We start from the raw sequence: 19,822 nt of genomic DNA on the forward strand, positions 1-19,822 counted from the left end.
ACCTCGCAACCCAACGTGTTAAAGGGGTTGTCAATCCCTTCTGGGGTACGGCGCCCCAAGATAGGCAAGCGGACGTGAGAAAAATTGTAGTAGATTGATAAATAAAGATAAAATGCAGCAAGGTATTTTTGTATTTTTTGGTTTAATAGATCTGAATAAAAATGCAAAGGAAAAGTAAATCGCAAGGCAAATAAATGAGAAAGAAGGCCCGGGGGCCGTAGGTTTCACTAGTGGCTTCTCTAGAGAAAAATAGCAAACGGTGGGTAAACAAATTACTGTTGGGAAATTGATAGAACTTCAAATAATTGGTAAAACATGGATTGCAACAAAGAAATACAATCAATCAAAGAGAAACTATCACAATTAAAGTCTTTGTAATCTAAAAGAGTGGGTACATCACTAGGTAAAGTTTTGACATCTCCAAACCCACTTTCATCAATTTTCTCAACAAGATTTTCACCCTCCGAAATATTGGGACGCCTTCTACCTAAAGTTGACTCTTCTCTAGTCCCTTTTTCATCATTCTTAACTTTACTAAACAAGGAATCAATAGAAGAAACACCAATCATTTTAAGATCTTCATCATCTTTGCAAGAATAATCACTAGAAAAACTTTTTCTAAAAAATATCTTTTAGCTCTAAGCATAGCAGTTCTTTTCTTAATTTCATGCATATAAACATAAAGAGCTTTAATTGATTCATCTAATTTAGGCACAAAAACTTTCATCTTGAGATTTTCCACATCACGAGCAACTCTATCAACACTTCTAGAAAAATCATCAATCTTATTCAACTTTTCTTCTATGGAAGTGTTGAAAACTTTTTGTGTGTTGATAAATTCTTTAAGATTATTCTCAAGATCAGAGGTGTTCCTATTATTATTGTAAGATTAATTTCCATAGGAATTACCATAATTGTTAGATGAATTACTAGGAAAAGGCCTGGGATTAAAATTACCTCTATAAGCATCAGTGGCATCACTATTTTTCTCAATCAAAGTAGACAAAGGCATATCATTAAGATCAATAGGATCACTTCTACTATCAACCAATTTCAAAAGAGCATCAACTTTTTCACTCATGGAAGAAATTTCTTCAACCGAATTAATTTTTTTTACTAGGAGGAGCCCTTTCGGTATGCCATTGCGAATAATTTGCCATGATATTGTCAAGCAATTTGGTGGCTTCACCCAAAGTAGTTTCTATAAAAGTACCACCCACGGCGTAATCTAAAATATTACAAGAAACAAAATTCAATCCCGCATAAAATTGTGTATGATCGTCCAAAGATTTAACCCATGAGTTGGGCAATTCCTTAGCATCATTTTCATCCTTTCCCAAGATTGTGCAACATGCTCATGTTCAAGTTGCTTGAAATTCATGATCTGGGTTCTAAGGGAAATAATTTTTGCGGGAGGAAAATACTTAGTGATAAAAGCATGTTCGCACTTGTTCCAAGAATCGATACTATTACGAGGCAAAAAAGAGAACCAATTTTTTGCAAAATCATGCAAAGAGAACGGAAATAATTTCATCTTGACCACATCATTGTCTACATCTTTTTTCTTTTGCATATCCCATAATTCCACGAAGGTATTAAGATGGGATGCGGCATCCTCATTAGGAGTACCCGAAAAATGGTCTTTCATAACAAGATTCAGCAAAGCAGTATTAATATCACAAGTCTCCGCACTAGTGGCGGGAGGAGCAAGTGGAGTGCCAATAAAATCATTGTTGTTGGTATTTGAGAAATTACATAACTTGGTGTTTTCTAAAGTCATGATGACCACACAACAAGATTGCACTCAAAAACAGATCCAGCAAGAAAACGGCGAACGTAAAAAGAGAGGCGAATACAATTTTTTGTGAAGTGAGGGAGGAAAACGAGAGGCAAATGGCGAATAATGTAAATTGCAAGAAGTTGAGATTTGTGATTAAGAACCTAGTTATGTTGAAGATCCTCCCTGGCAACGGCGCCAGAAATTCTCCTTGATGGTAGCTGCAACTACGTTGGTAATTCCCTGAAGAGGGAGGGATGATGTAGCACAGTGACGGTACGTATTTTCCTCAGTTATAAAACCAAGGTATCGAACTAGTAGGAGAACCAAACAACATAACATAAACAACGCTTGCACACAAACAACAACACCTCGCAACCCGACGTGTTAAAGGTGTTGTCAATCCCTTCCAGGGTACGGCGCCTCAAGATAGGCAAGCGGACGTGAGATAAATTGTAGTAGATTGATAAATAAAGATAAAACGCAGCAAGGTATTTTTGTATTTTTTTTGGTTTAATAGATCTGAATAAAAATGCAAAGGAAAAGTAGATCGCAAGGAAAATAAATGAGAAAGAAGACCCGGGGGCCGTAGGTTTCGCTAGTGGCTTCTCTCGAGTAAAATAACAAACGGTGGGTAAACAAATTACTGTTGGGCAATTGATAGAACTTCAAATAATTATGATGATATCCAGGCAATGATCATTACATAGGCATCACGTCCAAGATTAGTAGACCGACTCCTGCCTGCATCTACTACTATTAGTCCACACATCAACCGCTATCCAGCATGCATCTAGTGTATTAATGTAACGCCCTCGATACGGCTATATCTCCCACGTGTCGAGGCACGACTTAGAGGCATAACCGCATTGAAAGCAATGTCGCAAGTGAGGTAATCTTCACACAACCCATGTAATACGTAGGGAAAGAGATACATAGTTGGCTTACAATGGCTCACACAACCCATGTAATCTTCACACAATACATGAATAAAACATTACATTCATCCAAATACACTCAAGGTCCGACTATGGAACCAAAATAAAAGAAGACTACCCCAAAAGCTACACAGATCCCCGATCGTCCCAACCGGGCTCCACTACTGATCAACTAGAATGAAACAACACAAAGGACAAGATCTTCATCGAGTTCCTCCTTGAGCTCGGTTGCGTCACCTGCACGGTATCATCGGCACCTGCAAACTGGTTTTGGAAGTATCTGTGAGTCACGGGGACTCAGCAATCTCACACCCTCGCGATCAAGACTATTTAAGCTTATAGGAAGGGTAAAAGGTATGAGGAGGAGCTGCAGCAAGCGACTAGCATATGTGGTGGCTAACTTACGCAAAAGAGAGCGAGAAGAGAAGGCAAAGCACGATCGAGAAACTATGATCAAGATGTGATCCTAGAACAACCTATGTCAAATATAACTCCAACACCGTGTTCACTTCCCGAACTCCGCCGAGAAGAGACCATCACGGTAACACACGCGGTTGATGTATTTTAATTAAGATAAACTTCAGGTTTTCTACAACCGGACATTAACAAATTCCCATCTGCCCATAAACGCGGGCACGGCTTTCGAAAGTTCAAAACCCTGCAGGGGTGTCCCAACTTAGCCCATCACAAGCTCTCACGGTCAACGAAGGATATTCCTTCTCCCAAGACAATCCGATCAGACTCGGCATCCCGGTTACAAGACATCCTTGACAATGGTAAAACAAGTCCAGCAACAGCGCCCGAATGTGCCGACAAATCCCGATAGGAGCTGCACATATCTCGTTCTCAGGGCACACTCAGATGAGCGCTCCATACAACTAAAACCAAACCTCAAGTTTCCCCGAGGGGGCGCTGCACAGGGCTCTAGTTTGGACCAACACTCAGAGGAGCACTGGCCCCGGGGGGGGGCGTAAAATAATGATGACCCTCGGGAGCGCGACTCCCAAGGGAAAAGAGGCTAGGTGGCGAATGGTAAAACCAATGTTGGGCATTGTTGGAGGAGTTTTATTCAAGGCGAACTGTCAAGGGGTTCCCATTATAACCCAACCGTGTAAGGAACGCAAAATCCGGGAACATAACACCGATATGACGGAAACTAGGGCGGCAAGAGTGGAACAAAACACCAGGCATAAGGCCGAGCCTTCCACCCTTACCACGTATATAGATGCATTAATTAAATAAGATATATTGTGATATCCCAACAAAATATCCATGTTCCAACATGGAACAAACTCCAATCTTCACCTGCAACTAACAACGCTATAAGAGGGGCTGAGCAAAGCGGTAACATAGCCAAACAACGGTTTGCTAGGACAAGGTGGGTTAGAGGCTTGACTTAACAATATGGGAGGCATGATAAGCAAGTGGTAGGTATCGCAGCATAGGCATAGCAAAAGAGCGAGCATCTAGCAAGCAAAGATAGAAGTGATTTCGAGGGTATGGTCATCTTGCCTGAAATCCTGCAAGGAAGAAGAACGAGTCCATGAAGAAGACAAACGGACGTAGTCGGACGGGTCCTCACAAACGCGACGTTATCAGAACCAACCCGAAGAAACAACATCGGAAAGAAGCACACAACATAGTAAACAACCAACACACGAACATGGCATGTTATGCAGGATGCGGTATGCGGTGCATATGCATGATTTGGAAAGTAATGATTGAACTTGGCCTCAACTTGGAAAACCAAGAGTGCCACTAGAAAGGGGAGGTGATTTCGGTTGAAATCGATATAAAGATCACCGGAATCGGATGCACGGTTTGGAAATGGCAAGCAAAACAAATATGGCACCGGTCTACGATAATCAGCACGAGACCGCCTAAATGCATCAAGAACAACATGCTACGGCACTCCAACATGGCAACAAAATACATGGCAGGGATCCACTCATGATGCTTAACAAAAGATGAACACTGTGCTACGGCTAAATCACTCAATAACAGGTTCAAACAAGCATGGCAAAAGTGCAAAAGTTAACAGGTTTCAGACTTAGTGCAATTAACAGCATGTCAGGAATTTAACAGCAGGAAGCAAACTTTAGAGCATGAAAACTACATGCTACAGGAACATATCATGGCAAGTCAAGGCATGGCATGAAGCTACTCTAAGCATATAACAAAAGTCCCTTAGTGGCCATGAGCCAAAAGGGATCAGAAAATACAATTGCAAGCATGCGAACATAGCAAAAACCTAAACAAATTCGGACTTAGTGAAAAACAGGAGCATGGCAAAACAGATAACGAGTAGGCATGTTTACGAGCTCGATGCACTCACTAAGAGGCATTTCATGACAAACTAAGCATACACCCATCAAGAAGACATGGCATAGAAGCTAGACATGGAAAGAACAACATCATAGCATGCACGGATCAATATCAACAACCTCGGCAAAATCGCTAAACATGTTAACAATCTGCCAGGAACATTTTATAGCAAAAGTAGAGCTCGATTGACTCAAGCTAGGGTGCTCCATAATTGCAAACAAAGAAATGGATGGATAGAGCACAACAATATTAACAAAACATCCTTACTGATCATCCTCAAAAGAGGCACGGATCACTAGGAAACAACATGAACATATGGCATAAAAATAAGGACAGGGCAAGGACTTAGTGAAATTCTAAGTCCCTGAAATCAGCATCATTGAGTAAGCTACTTTGAATGCTTGTGCTAGTCACCACAAAGATTAAAAAAATACATGGCATACACCCCTGTAAAGATGGCATGGCATTCTACAAAACACATGTAGAGCTCAGGATCATAGCATGCACACATTAATCATGGCAAAATGACAAAAAGCCATTTGCTGAAACAGATCTGACATATTCCTCACATAGCCCTCTTCTAACAGCATTTCGGCCATCAAGATGAGCTCAAATGAAAATGATACAATGAGATGAAATGATGTACTCGTCGAGACAAACATTTTGATATGCTACATGCACGAATCGGAGCTACGGATGCAGAGTTATGACATGATGAAGTTTGCATAAAAATTAGGGTTCGGAGACAAAAAGTCAACCCTCTCATTTTTGGATCTGGATCTGGCCGGGCGGTTACTATAGCACGTACACGCCTCCCGAGGTTCGCCGGTGGGAGAAGAAGCGGGACGGCGCCTGTGTTGGAGAGGAGAAGCAGACGGACGGCGATGGGCGGAGGTAGGCGGTGGCGTGCGTCGCCGGCGACGAGCGGCGTAGGGCGAGGCGGCGGCAGGACGCCGAGCGGCGAGGCGGCGGAGCCGGTGAGCTCGTCAGTGGCGGGGGAGCTAGCCTGGCAGAGGAGGCCGACGATGGTGGCGCGGCGGCGCCGGTGAACGGACGACGGGACGGCGGCTGGAGGCGGTGCGCAGGGAAGGTGCTTGAGCGGCGACACGGGATCCGGGCCCGGGCAGGCCGGATCTAGGTCCCCTTGGGCCCGCGGTGGGAGTAGAGAGAGGGCGGTGAGGTGGCGGCACCAGATTCGCTGAGGAGGGCGGCGCGGACATGTCCGGAGGAGGGCGGCGCGGACATGTCCGCGGCGCGGGGGTTTTTGTCCAGGCGCGAGGTAGAGGAAGGCTAGGGTTTGGACTGCGCGAAAATTCGGGGAGAGCCACATATTTATGGTAGAGGGAGCTAGGAGAGTCCAAATGAGGTGCGGTTTTCGGCCACGCGATCGTGATCAAAACCGAGACGATGGAGGGGGTTTAGGTGGGTTTTGGGTCACTGAAGGGGTGTTGAGCTGCAACACACACGAGGCCTTTTCGGTCCCTCGGTTAACCGTTGAAGTATCAAACGAAGTCCAAATGGTACGAAACTTGATAGGCGGTCTACCGGTAGTAAACCAAGGCCGCATGGCAAGTCTCGGTCTAATCCGGAAATGTATAATGCCCGCACACGAAAAGAGCTAGAAAGGGACACCGGGTGACATAGGAGCGCCAGATTGCAAAACGGACAACGGGGAAAATGCTCGGATGCATGAGACGAACACGTATGCAATGAAATGCACATGATGACATGACATGAAATGCATGACACACAAGCAAAGACAAGGCAACAACAGCAAAAAACTGGAGGACACCTGGCACATCAGTCACGGGGCGTTACAATTAAGTTCATGGAAAAACGGAGTAATGCAATAAGAATGATGACATGATGTAGACAAGATCCATTTATCTATATGGCGGTAGATATAGATCTCATCTTTTTATCCTTAGTAGCAACGATACATACGTGTCGGTTGCCTTTCTGTCACTGGGATCAAGCACCGTAAGATCGAACCAACTACCGGACACCTCTTCCCATTGAAAGATAAATAGATCAAGTTGGCCAGACAAAACCCAAATATCGGAGAAGAAATACAAGGCTATAAGAGATCATGCATAAAAGAGATCAAAGAAACTCAAATAGTTTCATGGATATAAAAATATAGATCTGATCATAAACTCGAAGTTCATCAGATCCTAACAAACACACCGCAAAAAGAGTTACATCATATGGATATCCAAGAGACCATTGTATTGAGAATCAAGAGAGAGAGAGATGAAGCCATCTAGCTACTAACTACGGACCTGAAGGTCTACAGAGAACTACTCACGCATCATTGGAGAGGCACCAATGGAAGTGGTGAACCCCTCCGTGATGGTGTCTAGATTGGATCTGGTGGTTCTGGACTTTGTGGCGGCTGGATGAATATTTCGTCGACTCCCCTAGGGTTCTGGTATTTTTGGGGTATTTATAGAGCAAAGAGGCGGTCCGGGGGGCACCCGAGGTGGGCACAACCCACCAGGGCGCGCTTGGGCCTCCTGGCGTGCCCTGGTGGGTTGTGCCCCCTCGAGGCACCACCAGGTGCAACCAGGGCCCATTGCCTTCCTTCTGGCCCATAAAAAATCTCCGTAAAGTTTCGTGGCATTTGGACTCCATTTGATATTGATTTTCTGCGATGTAAAAAACATGGGAAAAAATAGCAACTGGCACTTGGCACTATGTCAATAGGTTAGTACCAAAAAAATGATATAAAATAACTATAAAATGATTATAAAACATCCAAGATTGATAATAAAACAGCATGGAACAATCAAAAAATATAGATACGTTGGAGACATATCAAACGATTCCGCTTATGGTCTACGAGGGTACATAGACACACTCTCCCCTCATTGCTATGCATCTCCATGGATAGATCATTGCGTGTGCGTAGAATTTTTTTTGTTTTTTCATGCAACGTTTCCCAACAGTGGCATCATGAGCCAGGTCTATGCGTAGATGATATGCACGAGTAGAAGACAAAGAGTTGTGGGCGGTGATAGTCATACTGCTTACCACCAACATCTTTTTTTGATTCGGCGGTATTGTGGGATGAAGCGGCCCGGAACAACCTTACATGTCCATGCACATAACACCGGTTCCGCCGACAGACATGCAACTAGTTTTGCATAAAGCTGGATGGCGGGTTTCTATTTCTCCTACTTTAGTTGAATCGAATTTGATTGCGGGCGGTCCTCGAAGAACGTTAAAACAACAAACTTGACGAAACACCGTTGTGGTTTGATGCATAGGTAAGAACGGTTCTTGCTAGAAGCCCGTAGCAGCCACGTAAAACTTGCAACAACAAAGTAGAGGACGTCTAACTTGTTTTTGCAGGGCATGTTGTGATGTGATATGGTCAAGACATGATGTGATATACGTTATTGTATGAGATGATCATGTTTTGTAAAAGTTATCGGCAATCGGCAGGAGCCTTATGGTTGTCTCTTTATTGTATGAAATGCAAACGCCATGTAATTGCTTTACTTTATCACTATGCGTTAGTGATAGTTGTAGAAGCAATAGTTGGCGAGACGACCACGACACAATGATGGAGATCAAGGTGTCGAGCCGGTGACGATGGAGATCATGACGATGCTTTGGAGATGGAGATCAAAAGCACAAGATGATGATGGCCATATCATGTCACATATTTTGATTGCATGTGATGTGTATCTTTTATGCATCTTAGTTTGCTTCGTATGGCGGTAGCATTATAAGATGATCTCTTAACTAAATTTCAAGGTAAAAGTGTTCTCCCTGAGTATGCACCATGGCTACAGTTCATCGTGTTGAGACACCACGTGATGATCGGGTGTGATAGACTCTACGTTCACATACAACGAGTGTAAGACAGTTTTGCACATGCAGAATACTTGGGTTAAACTTTACGAGCCTAGCATGTACAGACATGGCCTCGGAACACTGGAGACCGAAAGGTCAAACATGAATCATATAGTAGATATGATCAACATAGAGATGTTCACCATTGATGACTACTCCATCTCACATGATGATCGGACATGGTTTAGTTGATTTGGATCACGTATCACTTAGATGACTTGAGGAATGTCTATTTAAGTGGGAGTTCTTAAGTAATTTGATTAATTGAACTTAATTTATCATGAACTTAGTCCTAATAGTATTTGCGTATCTATGTTGTAGATCAATGGCCCATGCTACCGTTCCCCTGGATTTTAATGCGTTCCTAGAGAAAGATAAGTTGAAAGATGATGGTAGAAACTACACGGACTGGATCCGTAACTTGAGGATTATCCTCATTGCTGCACAGAAGAATTATGTTCCTGATGCACCGCTAGGTGAAAGGCCTGCTGCAGGAGCATATGCTGATGTTTGAACGTCTGGAAAGCTCGATCTGATGACTACTCGATAGTTCGGTGTGCCATGCTTTACGGCTTAGAATCGGGACTTCAAAGACGTTTTGAGTGTCATGGAGCATATGAGATGTTTCAGGAGTTGAAGTTAATATTTCAAGAAAATGCCCGAGTTGAGATATATGAAGTCCCCAACAAGTTCTATAGCTACAAGATGGAGGAGAATAGTTATGTCAGTGAACACATACTCAAAATGTCTGGGCATCATAATCACATGACTCGGCTGGGAGTTAATCTTCCAGATGATGGTGTTATTGACAGAGTTCTTTAATCACTGTCACCAAGCTACAAAGGCTTCGTGATGAACTATAACATGCAAGGGATGGACAAGAGAATTGCCGACCTCTTCGCAATGCTCAAAGCTGCGGAGGTAAAAATCAAGAAGGAGCATCACGTGTTGATGGTTAACGAGACCACTAGTTTCAAGAAAAGGGCAAGGGAAAGAAGGGTAACTTCACGAAGAATGGCAAGTGTAACACCCCGGATACGATTTTTCCCAATATGTACTCCAACCCTTGCCGTTTCCGGCATTAAGTTATTTTATTTCCTCGGGTTCGGGTTTTTGTCTCCGTGTGTTGTTATCGTTGTCATGCATCTCATATCATGCCATCATGTGCATTGCATTTGCATACGTGTTCATCTCATGCATTCAAACATTTTCCCCGTTGTCTGTTTTGCATTCTGGCGCTCCGTTCTCCTCCGGTGGTCATTTCTACCTTTCTTTCGTGAGAGGGGATTAAACATTTCCGGATTGGACCGAGACTTGCCAAGCGGCCTTGGTTTACTACCGGTGGACCGCCTGTCAAGTTTCGTACCATTTGGACTTCGTTTGATGCTCCAACGGTTAACCGAGGGACCGAAAAGGCCTCGTGTGTGTTGCAGCCCAACACCCCTCCAAGTTGGCCCAAAACCCACCAAAACCCTCTCCATCATCTAGAGCGTTCGATCACGATCGCGTGGCCAAAAACTGCACCTCATTTGGGCACTCCTAGCTCCCTCTATGCCTATATATACCTCCCCCTCTCGAAATTCCGGAGCTCCCCTTCCAAACCCTAAAATTTTCGTCTCCTCCGCCGCCGGACACGCCCGCGCCGCCGTGCCCGACCACTCAGGAGACGCCATGTGGCCGGCCGCCTCCTCCCACCGCCGCGGCCCGCCCGGCCCGCAGCAGGCCCCCGTGGCCCAACCGCCGATCGGCCGCGCCCGTGCCTCCTTCGCCCCGGCCGGAGCGCGCCGCCGCCTCAACTCGTCTCCGCCGCGCCGCCGCGGTGCCTCTGCCGCCGACCAGCCGGCGCGGTCGCCGCCCGGCGTCTTGCGCGCCACCCCCCCACCACTCCGGCTCCCCGCCGGCCGGATCCGGCGAGATCCGGCCCGGGAGCGCCTCTTCGGCCTCTTCCTCGACGAACTCCGGCAGCCCCAATGATTTTCCGGCGAACCTCGTAAACCGCGTCGGCCAGATCTAGATCTGAAATTTCGGATCGGTTGACTTTCCGTCCCTAACCCTAAATTTTTTGGCATGTTCATCGTGCTATAACTTTGCATTCGTAGCTCCGTTTCGGGCATATAGCATATCAAAATGTTCATCTTAGAGAGTGCATCATTTCATCTCATTGCATCATTTTCATTTGAGTTCATATTGACGCCCGAAATGCTGTTAGAAGTAGGCTATTTGAGATAATTGTCAGATCTGCTGCTCCAATTAGATATTTGTCATTTTTGCCATGATTATTGTGTGCATAATATGCCCCTGAGCTCTTAATGAGTTTTGTTATATGTTTTGCCATCTATCCAGAGGTGCAACCCATGTATTTTTGTGATGTGTGTGGTGACTAGCACAAGCTTGCAAAGTGGAGCATTCGTTAATGCTGTTTTCAGGGACTTAGCATTTCCACTAAGTCGTTGATCTGTTTATCTCAATATGTCATATGTTCATATTGTTTCCTAGTGATCCGTGCCTCTTTTGAGGATGATCAGTAAGGATGTTTTGTTAATCTTGTAGTGCTCTATCCATGCCTCTTTTGGCTCAAGGTCACTAAGGGACTTTTGTTAAGATCTTTGAGTAGCTCCATGCCATGATTTACTTTGCCATGTTCAGGTCCCGTAACATATTGTTTTCATGCTCCAAAGAGTGCTATCTGATCTAAAATTCCAGACAAGTGTTAATTTCACTAAGTCTGAAATCTGTTTGCCAAATGCATTTTTGCCATGCTTGTATGAACATGTAAATGGATGAATTGGACGTAGCTCAGTGCTAGTATTTTGTTAAGCATCATGAATGGATCCCTGCCATGTATTTTGGTGCCATGTTTGGGTGCTGTAGCATGTTCATCTTGTTGCATTTAGATGGCTACTTGCTGTAAATCGCAGAACATGGTCATATTTGAATCGCTTGCCATTTCCAAACCGTAACTCCGATTCCCGCGTTCTTTATATTGTTTTCAAGAGATTTCATCCCATATTTCCAGAGGCACACTTGGATCTCCAAGTAGAGGCCAGGTTCATTCATTCCTTGTCAAATCTTGCACATGCATCAGATATTGCATCCCACCTAGCATACCATCTTTTGCATCATGTTGTTTGATTTTGCACGTGGATGATTGTGTCCTTGTTGCTTGTTTGTCTTGTTTGGGTAGAGCCGGGAGACGAGTTCGCTAACGAGGAGCCCGTTGAGTTTTCTTTCGAGGATCCAGTCAACTCTGACAACTTTGCAGGCAAGATGATCATACCCTCGAAATCACTACTATCTTTGCTTTGCTAGATGCTCGCTCTTTTGCTATGCCTATGCTACGATGCCTACCACTTGCTTATCATGCCTCCCAAATTGCCATGTTCAACCTCTAACCCACCATGTCCTAGCAAACCGTTGATTGGCTATGTTACCGCTTTGCTCAGCCCCTCTTAAAGCGTTGCTAGTTGCAGGTGAAGATTGGAGACCGTTCCTTATTGGAACATTATTTACTTGTTGGGATATCATTATATTATCTTGTTATCTTAATGCATCTATATACTTGGTAAAGGGTGGAAGGCTCGGCCTCTCGCCTAGTGTTTTGTTCCACTCTTGCCGCCCTAGTTTCCGTTATATCGGTGTTATGTTCCCGGATTTTTGCGTTCCTTACGCGGTTGGGTGATAATGGGAACCCCTTGATAGTTCGCCTTGATTAAAGCTTTTCCAGCAATGCCCAACCTTGGTTTTACCATTTGCCACCTAGCCTCTTTTTCCCTTGGGTTTCCGGTGCCCGAGGGTCATCTTATTTAACCCCCCCCCCCCCGGGCCAGTGCTCCTCTGAGTGTTGGTCCAACCTAGAGCCCCTTGCAGCGCCACCTCGGGGAAACTCGAGGGCTGGTTTTAGTTGTATGGATTGCTTATCCGATTGTGCCCTGAGAACGAGATATGTGCAGCTCCTATCGGGATTTGTCGGCACATTCGGGCGGTGTTGCTGGATTTGTTTTAACTTGTCGAAGTGTCTTGTAGAACCGGGATACCGAGTCTGATCGGAACGTCCCGGGAGAAGGTCTATTCCTTCGTTGACCGTGAGAGCTTGTCATGGGCTAAGTTGGGACTCCCCTGCAGGGATTTGAACTTTCGGAAGCCGTGCCCGCGGTTATGGGCAGATGGGAATTTGTTAATGTCCGGTTGTAGATAACTTGAACCTTAACTTAATTAAAATGAATCAATAGTGTGAGTTACCGTGATGGTCTCTTCTCCGCGGAGTCCGGGAAGTGAACATGATGTTGGAGTAATGCTTGCCGCAGGATGTTCTCTAGTTACTCGTTCACGCTTTGCCTCCTCTTCTCGCTCTCTTTTGTGAACAGGTTAGCCACCATATATGCTACTCGCTTGCTGCAGCTCCACATATTTTACCTTGCCTTACCTATGAGCTTAAATAGTCTTGATCGCGAGGGTGCGAGATTGCTGAGTCCCTGTGGCTCAGAGATTACTTCCAAAACAGATGCAGGGCCTGATGATTCCGCTCTAGATGACGCGCTTGAGCTCAAGTGGGAGTTCAACAAGGACTCACGCCGTTACTACGTGTCTTTCCCTGATGATCAGTAGTGGTGCCCAGTTGGGGTGATCGGGACCGTGTCGCATGTTGGGTTGTTCTTTTATTTTGGCGCCGTAGTCGGGCCATGAGTGTTTGAATGTTGTAATGCTATTTATGTACTTTGATTGACGTGGCGAGTGTAAGCCAACTATGTATCTCCCCTTTTATTATCTATATTACATGGGATGTTGTGAAGATTGCCTAACTTGCGACATTGCTTTCAATGCGGTTATGCCTCTAAGTTGTGCCTCGACACGTGGGAGCTATAGCCGCATCGAGGGCGTTACAAGTTGGTATCAGAGCCTTCCCCGACCTTAGGAGCCCCCATTGCTTGATCGTTATTAGCGGCCGAGTTGTGTCTAGAAAAATGTTTTGAGTCATTTAGGAATTATATATCGGAGAGTTTAGGAATTCTTTTTACTTCCCAGTCTCCTCATCGCTCTGGTAAGGCATCCTGACGTAGAGTTTTGACTCTTCTCCTCAAATTTCACTAAAAAAAATTTAGGATCACGCGGGTATCTTGGAATCGTTCCGATGGTTTTGTGATGAGAACATTGTTCTTGGTGCCTCCTATCTTTAGGGGTTGTGGCAGTGTCCCGGGGAGTTGAGCTCCGAGGTGTTGTCGTCACAATTTTATCGTTGCAGTTCTGGAATACCTGAGTTTAGTACGCCAACATCGAAAATCTCTTTTATGCAGTTCGTTGGTGAGATAACCTCGACGCCACCAAGTACTGGGGCGGGAGTTCGGGAGTATCGCCATAACTTGTATAACGGATGCTTTTCGAAGGTTGAGGTAGATGGTTTCCGAAGTTTTTCTCGGTTATGTGTTGAAGGATGGATACAGCTGGATGTAGGATTTGCTAGATTTGGGTGAGATATTATGCTTCCCCTGTATCCCCAACACCTGATTGCATAACCGGAAAGGTTCGGGAGTTTCATAGGTGGGAATTCAAGTAGCTCTAGTTCTTCTTCCACGGATATTTGGTTTGAGATTGGGATTTCTTAGCGAGTATTCGTTCTTGATCCGTACCTTGCTGATTTATTCCTCTACCTAAATTCTAAGTGGCTTCTCAATTTATGGATATGTGACCATTTCAAGTGGAATGCATTCGTTCATTTTGTTCGGATGTGAAGACTATATGTTGCAATTTCAACTCGTTTGATTCAGCTTCATTTTATCTGTCAATGTGCTAACAGTTGTCACCCTCTTCAGGATGGCTCCCGCTAAGAGCACCAATCAGAATCAGAATCAAGATCCGCCACCACCTCCTCCTCCTCCGGAGGCATGGCAAGCTGTGATGGCCGCAACCAATGCAAACACACAGTTAATCATGCAAATTCTTCAAGAGCGCAATCAAGCGAACCAAGGCAACCAAGGCAACAATCAGAATCACTTTGCTACACTCAACCAGTTCCTTGCTAACGGGCCAAAGACTTTCAGCAATTGTGTTGAGGCAACTGATGCTGACGATTGGCTCATGGATCTGTGCAAGCATTTCGAGTGCAGTAACGTCAGGCCTGAGGACTTTGTCAAGTTCGCTTCCTTCCAACCCAAAGATCAAGCTGCAGAATGGTTCCAGCAGTACAAGGATTCCAGAGGAGGCTGTGCGATTACCTGGGATGAATTCCGTCAAGACTTCAAAGCTCATCATATTCCTCAGAGCATGGTTGAAAGCAAGCGTGAGGAATTCCGCAACCTGAAGCAAGGCTCTTTGTCTGTCTATGACTACAACAAGTTGTTCCAGAAGCTCGCCCGCTTTGCCAAGCAGGACGTCCCTGACGAGAAGAGCATGATATACCAGTTCAGGGGTGGTCTCAGAGAAGAAATTCAGCTAGCTCTTGTTCTCTTTGAGCCCTTGAGGTATGATGAGTTCTACAACATGGCATTGAAGCAAGAGGCCGCTCAACTGAGGTGTGATGCTTCCAAGAAGCGAATCAAAGATGCTACTCCTTCTTCCTCTACTCAAGTGGCCAAGCAGCATAAGTATTGGCTTCCTCCTCCTCCGTTTCATCAGCCGTATTAGAAGAGCAAAGGTGGCAGTGGATCTTCCCACCCACCCAACCCTGGCTTTCAGAAGAAGACTTCGTCTCAAGCTCCAAGATCGAGTGCTCCATATCACCGTACGCTTTCAGAGGTCACGTGCAACAAGTGCCAACAGAAGGGTCACTATGCCAACAAGTGCTTCAATCAGAGGCGTCTTCCTCCTCCTCCTGTGAGATCGGCAAGTACAACTGTGGTCAAGCATAACCCCAAGTACGCCAAGGTCAATATGGTGAATGCAGCTCAGGCAGAGGACTCGTCAGATGTCATCATGGGTAACCTTCCTGTTAATGATATTCCTGCAAGAGTTCTTTTTGACACTGGTGCATCACATTGTTTCATGTCGAGACCTTTTGCATCTAAGCATGATTTTGTTACTCAAGTGTTGTCGAAACCGTTGGCTATTGTCTCTCCGGCCCGTCAAATGACATCTCGAGTATGTGTTCCGGATGTTACAATCACTTTGGGTGACTATACGTTCTTGTCTTCTCCAAATGTTCTTGGTGACTCGGACATTGATCTTATTCTCGGAATGGATTGGCTTTCTAAGCACAAGGCTCAGCTTGATTGTGCAGCCAGGCAGATTCAATTGACTCATTCGTCTGAGGATGTAATTGTCTTTGCCGCTCGTGATGATACCATCCGTCTATTTTCTCTCAATGAGAAGGGTGAACTGGATGCTATCTCGCAAATTCCAGTCGTTTGCGAATATCAAGACGTCTTTCGAGAAGAGCTTCCAGGAATGCCTCCGCACCGGCCAGTTGAATTTGTCATTGATCTTGAGCCTGGCACGGAACCTGTGTGCAAGCGTCCTTACAAGCTCGGACCTGAAGAGTTGAAGGAGCTGAAGAAGCAACTCGATGTTCAAGAGAGAATGGGCCTCATCCGACCTAGTTCTTCTCCGTGGGGTTGTGGTGTTTTTTTTGTGAAGAAGAAGGATGGGACGGACCAACTTTGTGTTGATTACCGTCCATTGAACAAGAAGACCATCAAGAATAAGTATCCACTTCCCAACATCAACGAGCTGTTCGAACAACTCAAAGGTGCCCAAGTATTCTCCAAGCTTGATCTCCGTATGGGTTATCATCAGATTCGAATCCGTGAGCAAGATATTCCCAAGACGGCTTTTAGAACAAGCTTTGGTTCATATGAATACACTGTCATGTCTTTTGGCCTCGTCAACGCTCCTCCGACGTTCTCTCGCATGATGAACTTCATCTTCAACGCCTACACCAATGACTTTGTTTTGGTCTATCTCGACGACATTCTGGTCTTTTCGAAGAACAAGGAAGATCATGCCAAGCACTTGCGTTTGGTACTCGATAAGCTCAGGGAACACAAGTTCTACGTCAAGTTCTCCAAGTGCAAATTTTGGCTGGATGAGGTTCTTTATCTTGGTCATATCATCTCTGCCAAGGGCATTGCGGTGAATCCTGAGAAGGTGTCTGCAATTGTGAATTGGGAACCACCTCAGAACGTGAAGCAGCTCTGTAGCTTCCTCGGTCTCGCAAGCTATTGTCGAAGATTCGTTGAAAACTTTTCTAAGATCGCGAAGCCTCTCTCAAATCTTCTCCAGAAGCACGTCAAGTACGTTTGGTCTCCGGAGTGTGACATTGCTTTCAACACTTTGAAAGAGAAATTGGTCACTGCTCCAGTTCTGACTCCGCCTGATGAATCCAAACCGTACGAGGTCTTTTGTGATGCCTCTCTCCAAGGTCTTGACGCAGTGTTGATGCAAGAAAAGAAAGTTGTGGCTTATACCTCTCGTCAGTTGAAGCCCAACGAGAAGAACTACCCCACTCATGACCTCGAGTTGGCGGCAGTTGTGCATGCTCTTTTGACTTGGAGACATCTCTTATTGGGAAGAAAAGTGGACATCTTCACTGACCACAAGAGTCTCAAGTACATCTTCACTCAGCCTAATCTCAACCTCAGGCAGACTCGATGGGTCGAAATGATTCAAGAGTATAATCCGAGTATCGAGTATACTCCAGGAAAGGCCAATGTGATTGCTGACGCTTTGAGCAGGAAGGCTTATTGCAACAGTCTGATTCTCAATCCTTATCAACCCGAGCTTTGTGAAGCTTTCCGCAAACTTAATCTGCAAGTTGTTCTTCAAGGTTTCCTCGCCAACCTTCAAGTCTCTCCTACCTTAGAAGACCAGATTCGCCAAGCTCAACTTCTTGATGCTATGGTGAAAAAGGTGAAGATTGGGATTGCTAAGAGTCAACCCAAGTATAAGTGCTACCGCCTTGACGACAAGGATACTCTCTTCTTCGAGGATCGTATTGTTGTGCCCAAAGGTGACCTTCGTAAAGTGATCTTGAACGAGGCTCACAATTCTCTCCTCTCCATCCATCCTGGGAGCACGAAGATGTATCAGGACCTCAAGCAGGCTTATTGGTGGGACTCGAATGAAGCGCGAGATTGCTCAATTCGTGAATGAGTGTGATGTCTGCAGAAGAGTGAAGGCAGAACACCAAAGGCCAGCTGGTCTCCTCCAACCTCTTGCCATTCCAGAATGGAAGTTTGACCACATTGAAATGGACTTCGTGACTGGGTTTCGAAAGTCCAAACGTGGCAATGATGCTATATTCGTTGTCATCGACAAACTCACTAAAGTGGCTCATTTTCTGCCTATCAAAGAGTCAATCACTGCAGCTCAATTGGCGGAGTTGTATACCTCTCGGATTGTCTCTCTACACGGTATTCCACAAGTAATCTCTTCAGACCGTGGCAGCATCTTTACCTCCAAGTTTTGGGATTCTTTTCAGAAGGCCATGGGCACCAACATCCGCTTCAGCACAACTTTCCATCCTCAAACTAGCGGTCAAGTCGAGCGTGTCAACCAGATTCTTGAAGATATGCTCAGGGTTTGTGTGATCTCCTTCGGCATGAAGTGGGAGGATTGTCTTCCTTATGCTGAATTCTCCTACAACAACAGTTTTCAAGCAAGTTCGGGCAAGGCCCCATTTGAAATTCTGTATGGCAGGAAGTGTCATACCCCTCTCAACTGGTCTGAAACTGGTGAATGTCAGCTTTTGGGTAATGACTTAATCACAGAGGGAGAGGAGATGTGCAAAGTCATTCGAGATAACCTCAAAGCAGCCCAATCCCGTCAGAAGAGCTACTATGATAGTAAGCATCGTGATTTGGCTTTCGAGATCGGAGATCATGTTTACCTCCGCGTCTCTCCAATGAAAGGTACTCGTCGCTTCGGTATCAAAGGGAAGCTTGCCCATAGATACGTGGGACCTTTCAAGATTGTCAGCAAGAGAGGCGATCTCGCCTATCAACTCGAGCTTCCTTCAAACTTTGCAAATGTTCATGACGTGTTCCATGTCTCTCAGCTCCGAAAGTGCTTCAAGACTCCTAACCGCACCGTCAACTTCGAGGACATTGAGCTCCAAGAAGATCTCTCTTACCGTGAGCACCCCGTGGCTATTCTTGAAGAGACTGAACGCAAGACTCGCAATAAGTCAATCAAATTCCTCAAAGTCAAGTGGTCACACTATTCCGACCGTGAAGCTACCTGGGAACGCGAGGATCACCTCCGTTCTGAGTACCCGGCGTTCTTTCAGTCTAGATCTCAGGACGAGATCCTTTCGTAGTGGTGGAGTGTTGTAACACCTCGGATATGATTTTTCCCAATATGTACTCCAACCCTTGCCGTTTCCGGTGTTAAGTTATTTTATTTCCTTGGGTTCGGGTTTTTGTCTCCGTGTGTTGTTATCGTTGTCAAGCATCTCATATCATGTCATCATGTGCATTGCATTTGCATACGTGTTCATCTCATGCATTCAAGCATTTTCCCCGTTGTCCGTTTTGCATTCCGGCGCTCCGTTCTCCTCCGGTGGTCATTTCTACCTTTCTTTTGTGTATGGGGATTAAACATTTCCGGATTGGACCGAGACTTGCCAAGCGGCCTTGGTTTACTACCGTTAGACCGCTTGTCAAGTTTCGTACCATTTGGACTTCGTTTGATGCTCCAACGGTAAACCAAGGGACCGAAAAGGCCTCGTGTGTGTTGCAGCCCAACACCCCTCCAAGTTGGCCCAAAACCCACCAAAACCCTCTCCATCATCTAGAGCGTTCGATCACGATCGCGTGGCCGAAAACCGCACCTCATTTGGACACTCCTAGCTCCCTCTATGCCTATATATACCTCCCCCTCTCGAAATTCCGGAGCTCCCCTTCCAAACCCTAAAATTTTCGTCTCCTCCGCCGCCGGACACGCCCGCGCCGCCGCGCCCGGCCACTCAGGAGACGCCACGTGGCCGGCCGCC

The sequence above is a fragment of the Triticum dicoccoides genome, chromosome 7A, assembly GCF_002162155.2.
Source record: "Triticum dicoccoides isolate Atlit2015 ecotype Zavitan chromosome 7A, WEW_v2.0, whole genome shotgun sequence".
NCBI lineage: Eukaryota > Viridiplantae > Streptophyta > Magnoliopsida > Poales > Poaceae > Triticum > Triticum dicoccoides.